The sequence below is a fragment of the Heterodontus francisci genome, chromosome 1 (assembly GCF_036365525.1).
Source record: "Heterodontus francisci isolate sHetFra1 chromosome 1, sHetFra1.hap1, whole genome shotgun sequence".
Classification (NCBI taxonomy): Eukaryota; Metazoa; Chordata; class Chondrichthyes; order Heterodontiformes; family Heterodontidae; genus Heterodontus; species Heterodontus francisci.
Window position 1 is genome coordinate 65,673,117 of NC_090371.1, and position 19,571 is coordinate 65,692,687.

Here is a 19,571-nt window from a genome sequence, read left to right on the forward strand (position 1 = left end):
ACTTGTAAAGTACTTCATGGGCTATAAATATATGGGCTTTGGGACAAGGTGAGGATGTGAAAGTACTAAATAAACGTTTTGCTTTCAAATACTCCGAACTGGGTTTAATTGAGCATTCCTGCCACCGAATTGCTAGAGTTTGAGTAAAATAGAGAGTGAAATTGTATAAGTTTCATTTAATTTTAGAAATTACTGTGAAATTTCCATTTAGAATTACAGTAGGCTGCAAAATATTTGTAAAGGCAAAATATTTGAAATTAGGTGTCAAACTTTTTTTTTCAAATTCTAGAAGAGGAAACACCTCTATATAATCCACTTAGAAAAAAAACCCCTCATGTTTTCAGCACTCTCATCTTGTCTCAAAAATGTATAAATTCAAAGATTTTACATACTGCAGTGAATTTGATTATCTGCACCCTAAATTATAAGAATATGTCGCACTGCACTTTCAGTCTAATTGCTTGTCTTCACATGTCTTAAACTGATTCAGAAGGATCAGCTGTGTTGTAGCTAATTGGTTAGTCAGAATGCTTCACCTTCCTAAGTAACCATTCCTTTTCAGGTAGCTCCAGTGTTACAGTTAGTCTGTCCTAAGCTTTTAGTAAAATATCAGTATATTAATCTGACTACCTAAGAATATAGTTAAATGTAACGGAAGGTTTTAGGGTGCAGTTGTAGATTATGGGAAGTTGGGATCAAAAATGATTGAGGGCCTGGACTCCTTTTAACTAATTCCACTTGAACATTAGGATAGACATGATAGACTTACAGCTTTGTAACTGTAAAACAAATTAAAAACTGAACCCAAAACATACAATGAGGTGTGTTACTGAACTTTAAAGATGAATAATGAGGTAGATTTGTTTTCTGGTCTGTAACCTTGGATTAAGAGAAAAAAAACTTGCATTTATTTAGCACCTTTCACAGCCCAAGAGTGTTCTAAATAGTTTTACAGCTAATTAAATACTGTAAAAGCTTTGTTATCCAGCACTTTACCAACCAGCAAACTCTCTTATCCAGAATTTCTGTGGGAATTCAGGTTGCCATCTGTGGTTAGAAATGCTACCTTGCCTCATTGCCTCGTTCCCTATTCACTATAACAGGATTCTTGGTCCCTGCAGTCAGACGCATTTTGCTCCAGAGTTCCACATCCAATCTCCACCAGGGATGGCTCGTTGGAAAGGGCGGACTCTCCTGCGTACTATCTTTTGTGCAAGGACCCTGAAGGATTAAGAAAAAATTAAGAATAAGCTTTCCCAATGCCAGGCCCTGTGTAACCTTCGCTGTCCGGGCAATAACTTTGGAGCGGAAGGTCGGATCTCCACCCGCCTTGCAAGTACAACACTTGATTAACTGGAATTTGTGCTTTTTTGGCACCTCTCGGGTCCAGCAACTGCCTGATAGCAAAGCTTTTACTATATGTTTTGAAGTGTAGTCACTATTGTAATGTAAGAAACATGGACAGGGATTTTATGCTTGCGACAGGGGTTTCGATGTCCGGAAAAAGTGACACCAAGATCCCCATGTCGCCTCTTCTCCGGAAGGCCTGCTGAATCTAGTGCTAATCAGGCACTTAATTGGACAGCGGCGGACAAGGGTGTGGCTCTCAGCGGGACCCCCTTCCCACTGGTGGGTTCCTTGTTCAGGCACTAATGAGGGACACCCCCGGATCCAGGAAGCAGCCCGATTGGTTTTGCATGCCATGCTTCCCGTGTGGTGACAGGGCTGTCTGCTGCATGGCTAGTTGTGGCGAGATGAGGATTTATTGCCCAATTAAGGGCCTCAATTGGCAGTGGGGTGGGAAGGCCGTTCAGTTCCTACTCCAGACTAAATTTTGGTGGAGCAGGGATGGTGCAGCAACCCCCCTGCTACCATCCCACCCGATTTTTATGTTGTCCCCGTCTCCAAACCCGCCATGGGGGAGAGCATAAAATTCTCCCCATGGCAACCAACTTGTACACCGCAAGCTCCCAAAAATAGCAATGTGATATTCCGAAAATTTGTTTCAATGTTGAATGAGAGATCAACATTGACCAGGACACCAACATATTTCCATTTGGTGTGCTTACCGGATTTATTGATGAACTACAAATTGTCTGAAATTTCATGAATAAAATGTCATTAATGCCAATTGTTAGGATCACACCTGGAGTTATGATTTCCTGAATTTTGATTGTTTTCCATTTCCTCTTTGATGTTCGAGATTTGAAATCAATGATGCTCGGGAGTATACACTTTCCATTGTACATCACTTTAACTTGAGATCTAAATTACAGGTTGTCATGACATATTCACCAAGATAATAATTTGTATTTGGGTGAGTTTGTATCAAATTATACTACATGCTGACAGCCTGCTTGTAACTTTGAATGTTGAAGTGCCGTCATTCATCCCTTCATGATATTGGTCTGAATACAGTATGACCATATGATGTGAGAGTACACTGTGAGCGCTGCCTGAAGAGTGGTTAATCGGTGTATTTCAGGGTAAGTGGAGCTCTTTTGTTTGGCATTCGTGGGGCTGTTTTATTTTAACACACAATACCTTGACAGTCCAGCCACTTACATTGTGCAGAAAATGGGAAGTACCTCATTTACACTAGTGTAACACGACGCTGTACTAAAAATAATCCATCCATGGATTGTGCAGTGTCAGCAGAGCAGTATTTTCAGTATGGCTGAAGGAGAGGGAATTAAACTGTATAGTGGTCGAGCACTTTTGGCAGTAACTGTAACTAGGTAACAGAATTTGCTCGTATGCAGTAGATACAGTATCATTCATATTACCACTTGCAGGTACTCAAAGATTCCGGTGCTACATTTTAGAAAGGAAATGCTATATCTATTCCTCCAACAACTGGAAATCGACTTTTAACCTTTGCTAAATAATTTGCCTTGGTTTCTGGTGGACAAAATAGCAACAATACAATGATGCAGGCAAGGTTGTCAAAGCTTAGCCTCCCTGATAGCATTTGAAATACACTGGTCGGTGCGACATTGCCAAGCAGATCATGATGGTCCCAAGTCCAAATCCTGTCTGTGCTGTGTTAGCAGATTTCAGCTGGGGCATTGGGAAAGGTATTATAATGAACCTCATTGCACATTCTTGTGGGTGTGGGGTGTGGGGACAGTGAGGGCAAAGAGGAAGAAATCAACCAGGGTTCCTTCTTGTTCACTATTGAGTAGCTCCTGCTGGAAATTGGACCTTTGTGATGGTTGGGTAAGGACAGGATCACACTCGGCAGTGATATCACCTAAAGGTTTGCTAAGAATCACTACCAAGGGTAACTCATTGAGAATGGCGATGCAGGTCAGGTATTGAAGGGCATCCAATGTCTCTGGAAAGAACTCTGTACATTCACAAGGAGGGTGGGGCGTGAGGGGAAATGGATGAAGCAAAATGCCATATTTTTGGCTTGTCTGGTAAGTTAATGTAGAATATACTTTAATTAATTAATGGAATGTGGACATCATTGAATTGCTCATTTCTAATTGCCCTTGAGAAGTTGGTGGTGAGCTATTTTCTTGACCCGCTGCAGTCCATATTGTGTTGGCACACCCACAATGGGGTTAGGGAGGGAGTTGCAGGATTTTGACCCAGCAATAATGAAGGAACAGCAATATAGTTCCAGATCACAATGGTAGGGAACTTAGAGGTTGTGATGTTCCCATGCTCCTGCTGCCCTTGCCCTAGAGGTCTGGGTTTTGGCAGGTGCTGTAAAAGAAGCCTCGGTGAGTTGCTGCAGCACATCTTGTAGACGGTACACACAGCAGCAATGGTGTGTCGGTGGTGGAGGGAGTGAATGTTTTGGGTGGCAGATGCCAATCAAATGGGCTACTTTGTCCTGAATGGTGTCGAGCTTCTTGAGTGTTGTTGGAGCTGCAACCATCCAGGCAAGTGGAGAGTATTCCATCACACTGCTGACTTGTGCCCTGTAGACGGTGGGCAGGCTTTGGGGAGTCAGGAAGTGACCTGCTCTTGTAGCCATAGTATTTATGTGGCTGGTCCAGTTAAACTTCTGATCAATGATAAGCCACAGGATGGTGATGGTGGGAGATTCAACAATGATAATACTGTTGAATGTCAAGGGGAGATGGTTAGATTTTCTCTTGTTAGAGATGGTCATTGATTGGCACTTAAGTGGCAAGTAACATTCATGCCACATATCAGCCATCAGCTGGATGTTATTGCATGCAGGCACGGACTGTTTCATTACATGGAGTTGTGAATGGAAATAAACACTGCAAAATCATCAGCGAACATCCCCACTTATCACCTTATGATGGAAGGAAGGTCATTGATGAAGCAACTGAAGATGGTTGGGCCTAGGATACGACCCTAAGGAACTCCAGCAGTGATGTCCTGGAGCTGAGATGATTGACCTCCAACAACCACAACTATCTTGCTTTGTGCTAGGTATGACTCCAACCAGTGGACAGTTTTCCCCCTGATTCCCACTGACTTCAGTTTGGCTAGGGCTCCTTGATGTCACAGTCAATCAAATGCTGCTTTCATGTCAAGGGCAGTAACTCTCACCTCACATTTGAAGTTCAGCTCTTTTGTCCATGTTTGGACCAAGGCTGTAATGAGGTCTGAAGCTGAGTGGCCCTGGCGGAACCCAAACTGAGCATCAATGAGCAGGTGACCTTCTGTCACCTTGCTGATGATTAAGAGTAAGCTGATGGGCAGTAATTGGCCAGATTGGATTAATCCTGTTTTTTGTGGACATGCCATACTTGGGTAATTTTCCACTTTGTGGGTAGAAGCCGGTACTGGAACAGCTTGGCTAGAGGCATGGCTAGCTCTGAAGCATATCTTCAGTACTATACCAGGATGTTGTCAGGGCCAATAGTTTTTGTATCCAATGGGCTCAGCTGTTTCTTGATGTCAAGTGGAGTGAATTAAATTGACTGAAGACCTGGCTTCTGTGATGCTGGGGACCTTAGGAGGAGGCTGGGTTGGATCATCCACTCGGCAATCCTGGCTGAAGATCTTTACCTTGTTTTTTTGCATTCTGAGCTGTCTTCCGCCATCATCGAGAATGGAGCTATTCATGAAGCCTCGTCCACCACCATTCATGGCTGTGGTAGAACTGCAGAGCTTTGATCTGATCTGTAGGTTGTGGGATTGCCTGGCTCTGTCTACAGCTTGCTGCTTCTGCTGTTTAGCATGCATGTAAGCCTGTGTTGTTTTCTTCATCAGGTTGACACCTGATTTTTAGGTGCACCTGGTGCTACTCCTGGCATGTTCTTCAACGCCCCAGGATCAACCAGGGTTGATCTTTTTGGTAATGGTAGAGTGAGGAAAATGCCAAGTGTTAACGGTCAAGTGGGAGGGGTCAAAAGGTTTCCATCTTTTCCCCCTCCTTGTTTCACCACAACATTTTTAATTCTTTCTTAAAGTGGATATACTGGCCAATTCAGTAGATGTTTGGTTACTTACTTGCTATGATCAGAACAAAACCAATCGGACAGGTTTTCTTGAGTTCACAAAGAAAGAGGTTAACTTTATTGTATCTAACTAACTAATAAAATAATAAGCAACGCACCAACTTTCACTCACACACAAATTAGAGATTTACACGTACACAAATAGGTTACAGAGTGGGGAAAGGTCGATTGGTTGAGTTAGAATCTATAAAAAAGGTATACAGACTGTGGAATTTGGTGATTCGGTTGGGTTCTAGCTGAATTCAGTGGTCCTGAGGCTTTTAGTTTGAAGAGGTAGATGACTGGTTCAGTGAGTCTCTTGGAGACTGTGATGCAGATGATTTCCTCCCGTGGGATTTCTGATTGTAGCCGGCGTATGCAAGGTAGTCAGTCAGCAAGCAGGATTTGAAAGCTTTCAAGCTGGAATGGAGAGTGAAAGAGAGGGACCCCCACTTTGGGTCTATTCATGTCCGAGTCCAAAAGCCTCTCCTCTGCTGCAGAGAAAACACCAGCTTACAACCACAGATGGGGAGGGGCTTGTCACATGACAGCCACTCAGTATTTCAAACATAGCATTTAGCAGGTTTTTTTTCTTCTTGCTAAAAGAAAGAGAACAGACAGTTCCTTTAAACTTCCTGGGTCTTGGTTCTTGCTAGGATATTAGCAGACATTTTGTATTTCTCCTCACAGTCCTTTGCAATGTAGGACACAGTGTTGCAAACGAGTTGCTTATTTTAAGCTGAAAGGATGACTTTGCTGGCAGCTTATCTTTTTATAAGTGTTCTTTTTAAATTTCTTCAAAAAAAAGTCACCTCTCCAGTCAGTGGACCAAAGAAAATTATCATTCAATAAAACACATTAACACAAAGGCCTGCTTAGGTCAGGAAAAAGAACCCGACCGATGCACAGCGGGCCCGACCCAGGCCCGACCCGACCATCCCTTTACTTACCTTTCCACTGGGAACCTCCAGGAAGCTGCGGCGCATGCGTGATGACGTCATAGTGACTTTACTCGCTCACTGCGCAGACTCAGTTTCGTCCCAGACACCCAGCTGAGTTAAATTTTTTATTTTTAATACTTACCAGCAGAGCACTTACCATGTGTGTCCGGCCCGACCCGACCCGAGCACGACCCGGACTGAGCCCGACCTGACCCGAGCCCGACCCATGTCGGTGGGTCCTGTCGGGTTCGGGTTGGGTAGCAGGCCTTTAATTGGCGTAACACCGAGACATGAGGGTACAGATTGTGTTGGAATACAATTCTGCTGCTGTCCATGGCCTTGTGGATGCCCCGTATTGAGCTGCTGTGAATCAATCCTATTTAGTGGGAGTGCCACACAACAGGATAGAGGTGTTCTTTGTGTGAAGCCAGAACTCCTACTCCATGAACACTCCATACATAATTTAACATATGAATGATTATAATTTTATACAGTATTGAGTGAAAATACTTAATGTTCATGGTTCTCTTGGTATTTTATCCCCTTAGCTTGAATAGAAAATTGATTTTCAATTCAAATGCAGTAGTCTTCTTATAAAAGAAAATAGGGTTACCAAAGCTATGCCAGAAATCACAATTCCAGTGATTATACCTTCACAGTGATTTCACTAGACCTGACACACAAGTGTCCCTTCTGGCAAAGATATTATTGTGGCTTCTGATGAGGATGTCTTGAGGAAGGGGAAAAAGGAGGTAGTTTGAAAGAATCATCCTCCCTGGTGCAGCTAAAAGCTCACCAGAAAAGGGCACCATTGTAGTTTAATAAAAGCAAAATACTGCAGATGCTGGAAATCTGAAATAAAAACAAGAAATGCTGGAAATACTCAGCAGGTCTGGCAGCATCTGTGCAGAGAGAAGTAGAGTTAACATTTCAGGTCAGAGACCCTTATTCAGAACTGATAAATATTAGAAATGTAAAAGGTTTTAAGCAAGTAAAGCGGGGATGGGGCAAGAGATAACAAAGGTGAAGGTGTTGATAGGACAGGGTCACAGAGAATAACTGACCAGAAGGTCATGGAACAAAGGCGAACGGTATGTTAGTGGTGTGCTGAAAGACAAAGCGTTAGTACAGAGAGGGTGTGAATGACTGTAAAGTACAGAGCACGCCAAGCACAAACATAAAAAAACACATTAAAAAAACCAAAACAGTGGGTAAGCACAGTGGAAACAAACTAAACAAACTGAAAAACCTAAAATAAAATAACCAAATAAAAAAGGAAAAATTAAAAAATTAAAAAATAACTAAGCATAAAAAGGGGAACCCGTCATGCTCTGAAATGATTGAACTCAATGTTCATTCCAGCAGGCTGTAGTGTGCCTAGTCGGTAAATGAGGTGCTGTTCTCGAGCTTGCGTTGATGTTCGTTGAAACACTGCAGCAATCCCAGGACAGAGATGTGAGCATGAGAGCAGGGGGGAGTGTTGAAATGGCCAGCAACCGGAAGCTCGGGGTCATGCTTACGGACTGAGCAGAAGTGTTCCGCAAAGCGGTCACCCAATCTGCGTTTGGTCTCCCCAGTGTTGAGGAGACCACATTGTGAGCAGCAAATACAGAAAACTAAATTGAAAGAAGTACAAGTAAATTGCTGCTTCACATGAAAGAAGTGTTTGGGGCTTTGTAGTTTAATTAGATTTTAGACTCAATGCAATTTTTTGTTGCTAATTAACTGACACCAGGGATTACATAAGAGACCCAATCCCAAGGAATTTATTAGTGCCATTTTCGTCTCCTCTTGTAATATATGTTGGAATTGAAACAATGACTTTAGATCTTGATTCTTTACAGGACACATTCCTGCTAACTGCAGGTCAGTACACATTCTTTCAAAATGTCTTGGTTTCCTGCACCAATTTTTCACTCTGGGACCTTTTGTGATCTGTATGGTTTGGTGTCACCATCAAGTGAGCCATTGGTGCCTTTTGATGGTGTTTGTTTCATAAACAATGGAAACATTTTTGCTTGAGCCCAGGATGTTCCCATAATGAGGCTTCCACTTGTAACTGGGGAGATTGTTGCACCTTTTATTTGTCTGTTTACATAAGGAGCAAGAGCCCATGCCATGAATAATGCAACAAAGCTGAGACTTTCATTCACTTGTTTGATTAAGAAAAACAGGCCCTGTCATGAGGAAAAGGCCAGTTAATGGGTTAGCGATTACACATGATTCAGTGAGTTTGAAGCAAAGATTTCTATCTCAGATTGTTCTATACCAATAAGCTTCTGAATACCAATAAAATTTAATTCTGAACAGTCGCTGGATTGTCTGAACTAAAGTGAACGGCTAACAGATTCATGGCCGGAATTTTATGGGGCCTTTGGGGAGGCGTGATGGCTGGCAAAATGGCGTGGGAAGGTATCGGGTGCTATGTCTGACATCTTTCTGCCGCTATATCACTTTGCCAACGGGTGGAAAGGTGACAGACAGCCTGCTCGCCTGGAGTCCAATTGAGCCACTTAAGTTGACAGTTAAGGATCTCTGCCCACTTCCATTGGCATTTTACCAGTGGTGGGGGGACCCTTCACCATGTGGGGAGACCGCCAGCTAAACCTTGGGGGCCGCCAAGCTGGCTCCGGATGGGTCCCTCCTTTTGGGGTACTCTTTCACCCATGAAGGGGCCCCCATGGTAATGGCGCTGCCTGCCTGACTGATTTCAGTGCCGCCAGACCTCACATACCTGGTAGTGAGGGCACATATCCATCGATGCACCGTCATAACCAGATACAGCCCCAGCAGTGGGCACCACTCTTGGTGGCACTGTAAGGCTGCAAGCTGCTGCCCCTCTGATTAGGCCAGCAGCTCTTGGCGGTGGGCCGCCATCCTTAATAGGACTGCAGGCCTGATGGCATGCATTTAATTGTCTGCTGATCATAAAATGTGGCCCCAGAGCCTGCCACCTGCTGAAACGGGATCAATGCCCCCCCACCTTTGGCTTTGGCGGACAGACCCCTGGCAGCTCTGAAAAATCTCAGCCCATAACTGGAATTTATGCAGTTGTTAGGGGGGATGGGGTGGTTGGTGTGTGTAGGTTGATTGCGGAAAGGGAATTAACCAGCCATATTTTAACAATTGCAAATCAATGGCGATGAGTTGAAACTGATTTCTGTTAACTTTATTCTTCTGCCCTCTAACATATTTGACTTTCTAATTTAAGGAGGTTTGGCAATTCATTAGCACTGACTGGAGTTGAATTCTGCCTTGCATTATGTAAGGTGTTTTTCTCTGTAACAGGATAGCTAGCTTTACTGCAGCTCTTTTTTTCATTTGTTCTTGGGATGTTGACATCATTGGCTAGGCCAGCACTTATTGCCCATCCCGAATTGCCCTTGAGAAGGTGATGGTGAGCTGCCTTCCTGAACCGCTGCAGTCCATGTAGTGTAGGTACACCCACAGTGCTGTGAGGGAGGGAGCTCCAAGACTTTGACCCAGTGACAGTGAAGGAACAGCGATATATTTCCAAGTCAAGATGGTGTGTGGATTGGAGGGGAAATTACAGGTGGTGGTGTTCCCATGCACTGCTGCCCTTGTCCTTCCAGGTGGTAGAAGTCGTGGTTTTGGAAGGTGCTGTGGAAGGAGACTTGGTGCGTTGCTGCAGTGCATCTTGTAGATGGTACATACTGCTGCCACTGTACGTCGGTGGTGGAGGGAGTGAATGTTTTTTGATGGGCTGTCAGTCCAGTGGGCTGCTTTGTCCTGGATGATGTCGAGCTTCTTGAGTGTTGTTGGAGCTGCCTCCATCCAGGCAAGTGGAGAGTATTCCATTACACTCCTGTCTTATGCCTTGTAGATGGTGGACAGGCTTTGGGGAGCTAGGAGGTGAGTTACTTGCCACAGTATTCATATGGCTACTCCTGTTCAGTTTCTGGTCAGTGGTAACCCCTAGGATGTTGATAGTGGGGATTCAGTGATTGTAATGCCATTGAATGTCAAGGGGAGATGCTTATATTCTCTCTTGTTGGAGATGGTCATTGCCTGGCACTTGTGTGGCACAAATGTTATTTCCACTTATCAGCCCAAGCCTGAAAATTATCCAGGTCTTGTTGCATTTCTATATGGACTGCTTCAGTATCTGAGGAGTCGCGAATGGTACTGAATATAGTGCAATCATCAGCGAACATCCCCACTTCAGACCTTATGATTGAAGGAAGGTTATTGATGAAGCAGCTGATGACAGTTGGGCCTAGGACACTACCCTGAGGAACTCCTGCAGTGATGTCCTGGCACTGAGATGATTGACCTCCAACAACCACAACCATCTTCCTTTGCGCTTGGTACGGCACCAACCAGCGAAGAGTTTTCCCCCTGATTCCCATTGACTTCAGTTTTGCTAGGGCCCCTTGATGCCACACTCAATCAAGTGCTGCCTTGATGTCAAGGGCAGTCAATCTCACCTCACCTCTTGAGTTCAGCTCTTTTGTCCATGTTTGAACCAAGTCTGTAATGAGGTCAGGAGCTGAGTGGCCCTGGCGGATCCCAAACTGAGCATCACTGAGCAGCTTCTTGCTGAGCAAGTGCCGCTTGACAGCACTTTCAATGACACCTTCCATCAGTTTACTGATGATTGTGTGGCACAAATGTTATTTCCACTTATCAGCCCAAGCCTGAAAATTATCCAGGTCTTGTTGCATTTCTATATGGACTGCTTCAGTATCTGAGGAGTCGCGAATGGTACTGAATATAGTGCAATCATCAGCGAACATCCCCACTTCAGACCTTATGATTGAAGGAAGGTTATTGATGAAGCAGCTGATGACAGTTGGGCCTAGGACACTACCCTGAGGAACTCCTGCAGTGATGTCCTGGCACTGAGATGATTGACCTCCAACAACCACACTAGTGTGGCTTTCGTGCAGAGAGATCGACTATTGACATGCTGTTCTCCCTTCGTCAGATACAGGAGAAATGCCGTGAACAACAGATGCCCCTCTACATTGCTTTCATTGATCTCACCAAAGCCTTTGACCTCGTCAGCAGACGTGGTCTCTTCAGACTACTAGAAAAGATCGGATGTCCACCAAAGCTACTAAGTATCATCACCTCATTCCATGACAATATGAAAGGCACAATTCAACATGGTGGCTCCTCATCAGAGCCCTTTCCTATCCTGAGTGGTGTGAAACAGGGCTGTGTTCTCGCACCCACACTTTTTGGGATTTTCTTCTCCCTGCTGCTTTCACATGCGTTCAAATCCTCTGAAGAAGGAATTTTCCTCCACACAAGATCAGGGGGCAGGTTGTTCAACCTTGCCCGTCTAAGAGCGAAGTCCAAAGTACGGAAAGTCCTCATCAGAGAACTCCTCTTTGCTGACGATGCTGCTTTAACATCTCACACTGAAGAATGCCTGCAGAGTCTCATCGACAGGTTTGCGTCTGCCTGCAATGAATTTGGCCTAACCATCAGCCTCAAGAAAACGAACATCATGGGGCAGGATGTCAGAAATGCTCCATCCATCAATATTGGCGACCACGCTCTGGAAGTGGTTCAAGAGTTCACCTACCTAGGCTCAACTATCACCAGTAACCTGTCTCTAGATGCAGAAATCAACAAGCGCATGGGTAAGGCTTCCACTGCTATGTCCAGACTGGCCAAGAGAGTGTGGGAAAATGGCGCACTGACACGGAACACAAAAGTCCGTGTGTATCAGGCCTGTGTCCTCAGTACCTTGCTCTACGGCAGCGAGGCCTGGACAATGTATGCCAGCCAAGAGCGACGTCTCAATTCATTCCATCTTCGCTGCCTTCGGAGAATACTTGGCATCAGGTGGCAGGACTATATCTCCAACACAGAAGTCCTTGAAGCGGCCAACACCCCCAGCTTATACACACTACTGAGTCAGCGGCGCTTGAGATGGCTTGGCCATGTGAGCCGCATGGAAGATGGCAGGATCCCCAAAGACACATTGTACAGCGAGCTCGCCACTGGTATCAGACCCACCGGCCGTCCATGTCTCCGTTATAAAGACGTCTGCAAACGCGACATGAAATCGTGTGACATTGATCACAAGTCGTGGGAGTCAGTTGCCAGCATTCGCCAGAGCTGGCGGGCAGCCATAAAGACAGGGCTAAATTGTGGCGAGTCGAAGAGACTTAGTAGTTGGCAGGAAAAAAGACAGAGGCGCAAGGGGAGAGCCAACTGTGCAACAGCCCCAACAAACAAATTTCTCTGCAGCACCTGTGGAAGAGCCTGTCACTCCAGAATTGGCCTTTATAGCCACTCCAGGCGCTGCTTCACAAACCACTGACCACCTCCAGGCGCGTATCCATTGTCTCTCGAGATAAGGAGGCCCAAAAGAAGAGTAAACTGATGGGGCGGTAATGACGGGTTGGATTTATCCTGTTTTTTGTATACAGGACATACCTGGGCAATTTTCCACATTGCAGGGTAGATGCCAGTGTTCTAGCTGTACTGGAACAGCTTGGCTAGAGGCGCGGCTAGTTCTGGAGCATGTGTCTTCAGTACTATCGCTGGAATATTGTCAGGGCCCATAGCCTTTGCAGTATCCAGTGCCTTCAGTCATTTCTTGATATCACGTGGAGTGAATCAAATTGGCTGAAGACTGGCATCTGTGATGCTGGGGACTTCAGGAGAAGGCCGAGATGGATCATCCACTCGGCATTTTTGGCTGAAGATTGTTGCAATTGCTTCAGCCTGATCCATTGCACTGATGTGCTGGGCACCCATTATTGAGGATGGGGATATGTGTGGAGCCACCTCCATCTGTCAGTTGATTAATTGTCCACCACCATTCATGTCTGGATGTGGCAGGACTGCAAAGCTTGGATCTGATCCATTGTTTGTAGGATCACTTAGCTCTGTCTATCGTATGCTGCTTCTGCTGTTTGGCATGCAAGTAGTCCTGGGTTGTAACCTCACCAGGTTTCGACCTCATTTTGAAGTATGCCTGGTGCTGCTCCTGGCATGCCCTCCAGCACTCTTCACTAACCAGGTGTGGTCCCACGTCTTGATGGTAATGGTAGAGTGGGGATATGCCGGGCCATGAGGTTACGGATTGTGGTTGAATACAATTCTGCTTCTGCTGATGGCCCACAGCGCCTCATGGATGTCCAGTTTTGTATTGCTAGATCTGTTTGAAATCTATCCCATTTAGCACTGTGGTAGTGCCACACAACATGATGGAGAGTATCCTCAATGTAGAGATGGAACTTTGTCTCCAAAAGGACTGTGCGGTGGTCACTCCTACCAATACTGTCATGGACAGATGCATCTGCGGCAGGCAGATTGGTGAGGATGAGGTCAAGTAGGTTTTTCCCTCGTGTTGGTTCCCTTATCACCTGCTGCAGACCCAGTCTAGCAGTTATGTCCTTTAGGGCTCTGTCAGTAGTGGTGCTACCAAGCCACTCTTGGTGATTGACATTGAAGTTCCCCAGCCAGAGTACATTCTGCACCCTTGCCACCCTCAGTATTCCTCCAAGTGGTGTTCAAAGAACAAAGAACAAAGAACAAAGAAAATTACAGCACAGGAACAGGCCCTTCGGCCCTCCAAGCCTACGCCGATCCAAATCCTCTATCTAAACATGTCGCCTATTTTCTAAGGGTCTGTCTCTCTTTACTTCCTGCCCGTTCATGTATCTGTCTAGATACATCTTAAAAGACGCTATCGTGCCCGCGTCTACCACCTCCGCTGGCAATGCGTTCCATGCACCCACCACCCTCTGCGTAAAGAACTTTCCACGCATATCCCCCCTAAACTTTTCCCCTTTCACTTTGAACTCGTGTCCCCTTGTAATTGAATCCCCCACTCTGGGAAAAAGCTTCTTGCTATCCACCCTGTCTATACCTCTCATGATTTTGTACACCTCAGTCAGGTCCCCCCTCAACCTCCGTCTTTCTAATGAAAATAATTCTAATCTACTCAATCTCTCTTCATAGCTAGCGCCCTCCATACCAGGCAACATCCTGGTGAACCTCCTCTGCACCCTCTCCAAAGCATCCACATCCTTTTGGTAATGTGACGACCAGAACTGCACGCAGTATTCCAAATGTGGCCGAACCAAAGTCCTATACAACTGTAACATGACCTGCCAACTCTTGTACTCAATACCCCGTCCGATGAAGGAAAGCATGCCGTATGCCTTCTTGACCACTCTATTGACCTGCGTTACCACCTTCAGGGAACAATGGACCTGAACACCCAAATCTCTCTGTACATCAATTTTCCCCAGGACTTTTCCATTTACTGTATAGTTCACTCTTGAATTGGATCTTCCAAAATGCATCACCTCGCATTTGCCCCGATTGAACTCCATCTGCCATTTGTCTGCCCAACTCTCCAGTCTATCTATATTCTGCTGTATTCTCTGACAGTCCCCTTCAGTATCTGCTACTCCACCAATCTTAGTGTCGTCTGCAAACTTGCTAATCAGACCACCTATACTTTCCTCCAAATCATTTATGTATATCACAAACAACAGTGGTCCCAGCACGGATCCCTGTGGAACACCACTGGTCACACGTCTCCATTTTGAGAAACTCCCTTCCACTGCTACTCTCTGTCTCCTGTTGCCCAGCCAGTTCTTTATCCAGCATGGAGAAGTACTGATTCATCAGCTGGGGGCATTGGGTGGTAGGTGGTAATCAGCAGGAGGTTTCCTTGCCCATGTTTGACCTGATGCCATGAGATTTTCTGGGGTCCGGAAACAATGTTGAAGAACCCCAGGGCAACTCCCTCATGACTGTATACCATTGTGCCGCCACCTCTGTTGGGTCTCTCCTGCCGGTGGGACAGGACATACCCGGAGATGGTGATGGCAGTGTCTGGGACATTGTAAGCAAAAGGAACATAGGAGCAGGAGTAGGCCATTCAGCCCATCGATCTGCTCCGCCATTCAATACGATCATGGCTGATCATCCACTTTAATGCCTTTTTCCCACACTATCCCCATATCACTTTTTTCCATTGGTATTTAGAAATCTGTCAATCTCTACTTTAAACACTGCCCTCTGGGGTATCGAATTCCAAAGATTCACAACCCACTGAGTAAAGAAATTTCTCCTCATCTCTGTCCTAGGTGGCTTCCCCCTTATTTTGAAAGTGTGTTCCCTGGTAATAGACTCCCCAACCAGGGGAAACCTCTCACCTGCATCTAACCAGTCTATCCTTTTAAGTATTTTGTAAGTTTCAATGAGATCACCTCTCATTTTTGGAAACTCTAGAGAATACAGGCCCAGTTTCCCCAATCTCTCTTCATAGGACAATCCTGCCATCTTGGGAACAAGTCTGGTGAACCTTTGTTGCACTCCCTCTATGGCAATAATATCCTTCCTAAGGTAAGGGGACCAAAACTGCACGCAGTACGCCAGGTGCAGTCTAACCAAGGTTTTATTCAATTGAAGCAAGACTTCGCTACTCCTGTAGTCAAATCCTCTTGCAATAAAGGCTAACATACAATTAGCCTTCCTAATTGCTTGCTGCACCTGCATGTTAGCTTTCAGTGACCTATTGACAAGGACACCCAGGTCCCTTTGTACATCTATACTTTCTAATCTCTTACCATTTAAGAAATACTCTGCACATCTATTCCTCCTACCAAAATGGATAACCTCACATTTTTCCACATTACATTCCATCTGCCACGTTCTGACCCACTCACTAAGTCTGTCCAAATCCCCTTGAACCTGCTTTGCATCTTCCTCACAACACACATTCCCACCTATTTTTGTGTCATCTGCAAACTTGGATATATTATATTTGATCCCCACATCCAAATCATTGCTATATATTGTGAACAGCTGGGGCTCAAGTACTGATCCTTGTGGTACCCCACTAGACACAGCCTGCCAATGCGAGAATGACCCGTTTATTCCTACTCTGTTTTCTGCCTGTTAACCAATCCTTAATCCATGCCAGTGTATTACCTCCTATCCCATGTGCTTTAATTTTGCTAACCAACCTCCTGTGGGGGACTTTATCAAAAGCCTTCTGAAAATCCAAGTATACCATGTCCACAGACTCCCCTTTATCAATTCTGTTAGTAACATTCTCAAAAAACTCAACAGGTTCATCAAACATAATTTCCCATTCATAAATTCTTGTTGACTATACCCAATCAGATCATTATTATCCAAGTGTCCATTTATCACATCCTTTAGAATCTTATCTAATATTTTCCCTGCTACTCATGTAAGACTCATGTTCGTAATTCCCTGTTTTCTCTCTCCCTCCCTTCTTAAATAGTGGGGTGACATTTGCTACCTTCCAATCTGCAGGAACCACTCCAGAATCTATAGAATTATGGAAGATGATCACCAATGCATCCACTATCTCCATAGCTACCTCTTTTAACACTCTCGGATGTAGATTAGTAGGTCCTGGGGACTTAGCAACCTTTAGCCTCATTAATTTCTCCAATACAACTTTCTTACTAAACTAATTTCCTTCAATTCTTCCTTCTCCCTTGGATTTCTATTTCTGGGAGATTTCTTGTATCTTCTTCAGTGAAGACAGACACAAAGTAATCATTTAGCTTCTCTGCCATTTATCTATTCCGCATTATAAATTCTCCTGACTCTGCCTAGAATGGACCCACATTTGTCTTAGCCAAACGTTTCCTTTTTACGTACCTATGGAAGCTTTTACAGTCCATTTTTATGTTTTTTGCTAGCTTACATTCATATTTTATTCTCCCTTTTGTTAACAGTTTCTTGGTCCTCCTTTGCTATATTATAAAATCCTCCCAATCCTCAGGTTTATTTCTATTTCTGGCAACTTTATAGGCCTTTTCTTTTAATCTTATACAATCCTTAACTTTGTTTGTTATCCACGGTTGACTGCCTTTACTTTTGGGGTTTTTGTGCCTTGAAGGAATGTATAGTTACTGTAAACAATGTAATAATTCTTTGAAGACTATCCATTGCCTATGCACCTTTTAATGTATTTTCCCAATCCACCTCAGCCAGTTTGCCCCTCATACCTTCATAATTTCCTTTGTTCAAATTTAACACCCTGGCTTCTGATTGAACTACCTCACTTTATAACATAATGTAAAATTTTATCATATTATGGTCACTTATCCCTAAAGGTTCTTTTACAACAATATTATTAATTAGCCTTTTCTCATTACATAATACTAGATCTAAAATAGCCTGTTCTCTAGTTGGTTCCTCAACATACTGCTCTACAAACCTATCCTTGACACACTCCAGAAACTCATCCTCCACAGCATTAGTGCTCATTAGGTTTACCCAGTCTTTATGCAGATTGAAGTCACTCATGAAGTATTACTCATGCTACATGCTTCTCTAATCTCCTGATTAATACCATGCCCCACACTATCACTACTGTTCGGTGGCCTATAAACAACTTCTGCCAATATTTGCTGCCCCTTGTTATTCCTTAGCTTCACCCAAACAGATTCCACATTTTGTTCTTCTGATCTGAGATCCTCCCTTACTAATGTACAGATCTCATCCCTTATTATCAGTGCAACACAACCTCCTCTTCCTTTTTTCCTTTTTTCCTGTCCTTCCTAAATGTCGAATATCCTTGAACACTCAGTTCCCAGTCTTGCTATGATAAGGTGCGTTTGACTATGTCGGACTGTTGTTTGACTAGTCAGTGGGACAGCTCTCTCAACTTTGGCTGAGTGCCCCAGATGTTAGTAAGGAGGACTTTGCAGGGTTGACAGGGCTGCGTTTGCTTTTGTCGTTTCTGGGTGGTCCATCCAGTTTCATTCCTTATTGACTTTGTAGCGGTCAGTATGGCTGTTCTCGTTCAGTTTCTGGTCAATGGTAAACCCTAAGATGTTGATGGTGGAGGATTCAATGATGGTTATAATGTTGAATGTCAATGGAAGATGGTTAGATTCCCTCTTGTTAGTGATGGTAATTGCCTGGTACTAGTGTGGCACGAATGTACCATGCCATTTAACAGCCCAAGCCTGAACGTTGGCCAGGTCTTGCTGCATACGATATGGACTACTTCATTACCTAGAGAGTAGTGAATGTATTGAACACTGCAGTCATCAGCGAACAGACCCATTTCTGACTTATGTTGGAGGGAAGGTCATTGATGAAGTAGCTGAAGATGGTTGGGCCTTGGACAACTGTCAGTTATTACTTGAAAGTGCCATGCCTAACTGACCCTGGTACAAAAGATAATTGCTTTTTAATTTAAAAAATCTAAACCTATTTAGAGATATTTTGTTCCATAAGCACGGGAGCTCTGACATGTATCACATTGTGATGGGATTCAGGTTTGTACTTTTGGCTGTTTTTATATTGCATTTAGTGGGCTGTTAGCCCCATCAGATCTTGACATGTTCATCATGCTCAGCCAGCAGCAACTCCAGAGTAAACTTGCTGCATTCATTGAGGCTTACACATAATTCAGTGAGTTTGAAACATGAACTTCTATCTCAAATAAGTCCCTGAATACCAATGAAACCTAATCCACACAGCAGATAATAATGACTTGGAACTCACTGCCCACCAGGGTGTTGGAAGCATAGACAATCAATGACTTCAAAAGGAAATTGGATGGGCACTTGAAGGTAATAGACTTGCAGGGCTCTGGGAATCAAGCAGGGGAGTGGGATTGACTGGATTGTTCTATGGAGAGCTGGCATAGACTAGATGGGACCAATAGCCTCCTTCTGTGCTGTAAATGATTGAGAAGTAGGCACCCAGGTTGATTTATTTTTTTTACTCTTTCTTCCAAGGATACTCTGGCCAACGATAATATTCCCAGTGCTGCCATAACTGAAATTAGTTAATTCATTACAGGCCAGGAACCAAACTTGAGATTTTCCTGGTCTGTTAAGCTTAGTATCGCAAGAGGTAGTCATAGGGGGGAAAATTGGACAATTTTGGCTACTCAAAGAAATGTTAAAAACTAGATTCATCGTCAAGCAATGAGATTTCTAAAAAAAAATTAAAATTACATTTTAAATATTCAGGTTAACTTACTGCAAACTTGTTTATCCTGCCTCCATGTTGCCATCTAGCCAATTACAGGACGTGATATCGAGCCCACTGCTTCACTGTATAGGTCTTGGACCCCAGGAAACAGGGTCCGACCACTCGGGGAAGCTTCAGTTTCCTGAGTCTGTCCACATTCAACTCTGTTGTGCTAAAGAATGAAATAATTTAATTTTGAATTGAGTGGAGCCCAGAATTCCAAAGTAAA

At 44.3% G+C, this 19,571-nt stretch overlaps 1 protein-coding gene across 5 annotated transcripts in view; it reads left to right on the forward strand.

The window, feature by feature from the left end:
- Window positions 1-19,571, forward strand: part of LOC137369825 (AT-rich interactive domain-containing protein 3A-like) — a 529,509-nt gene that overhangs the window by 204,780 nt on the left and 305,158 nt on the right. The window lies entirely within an intron of this gene.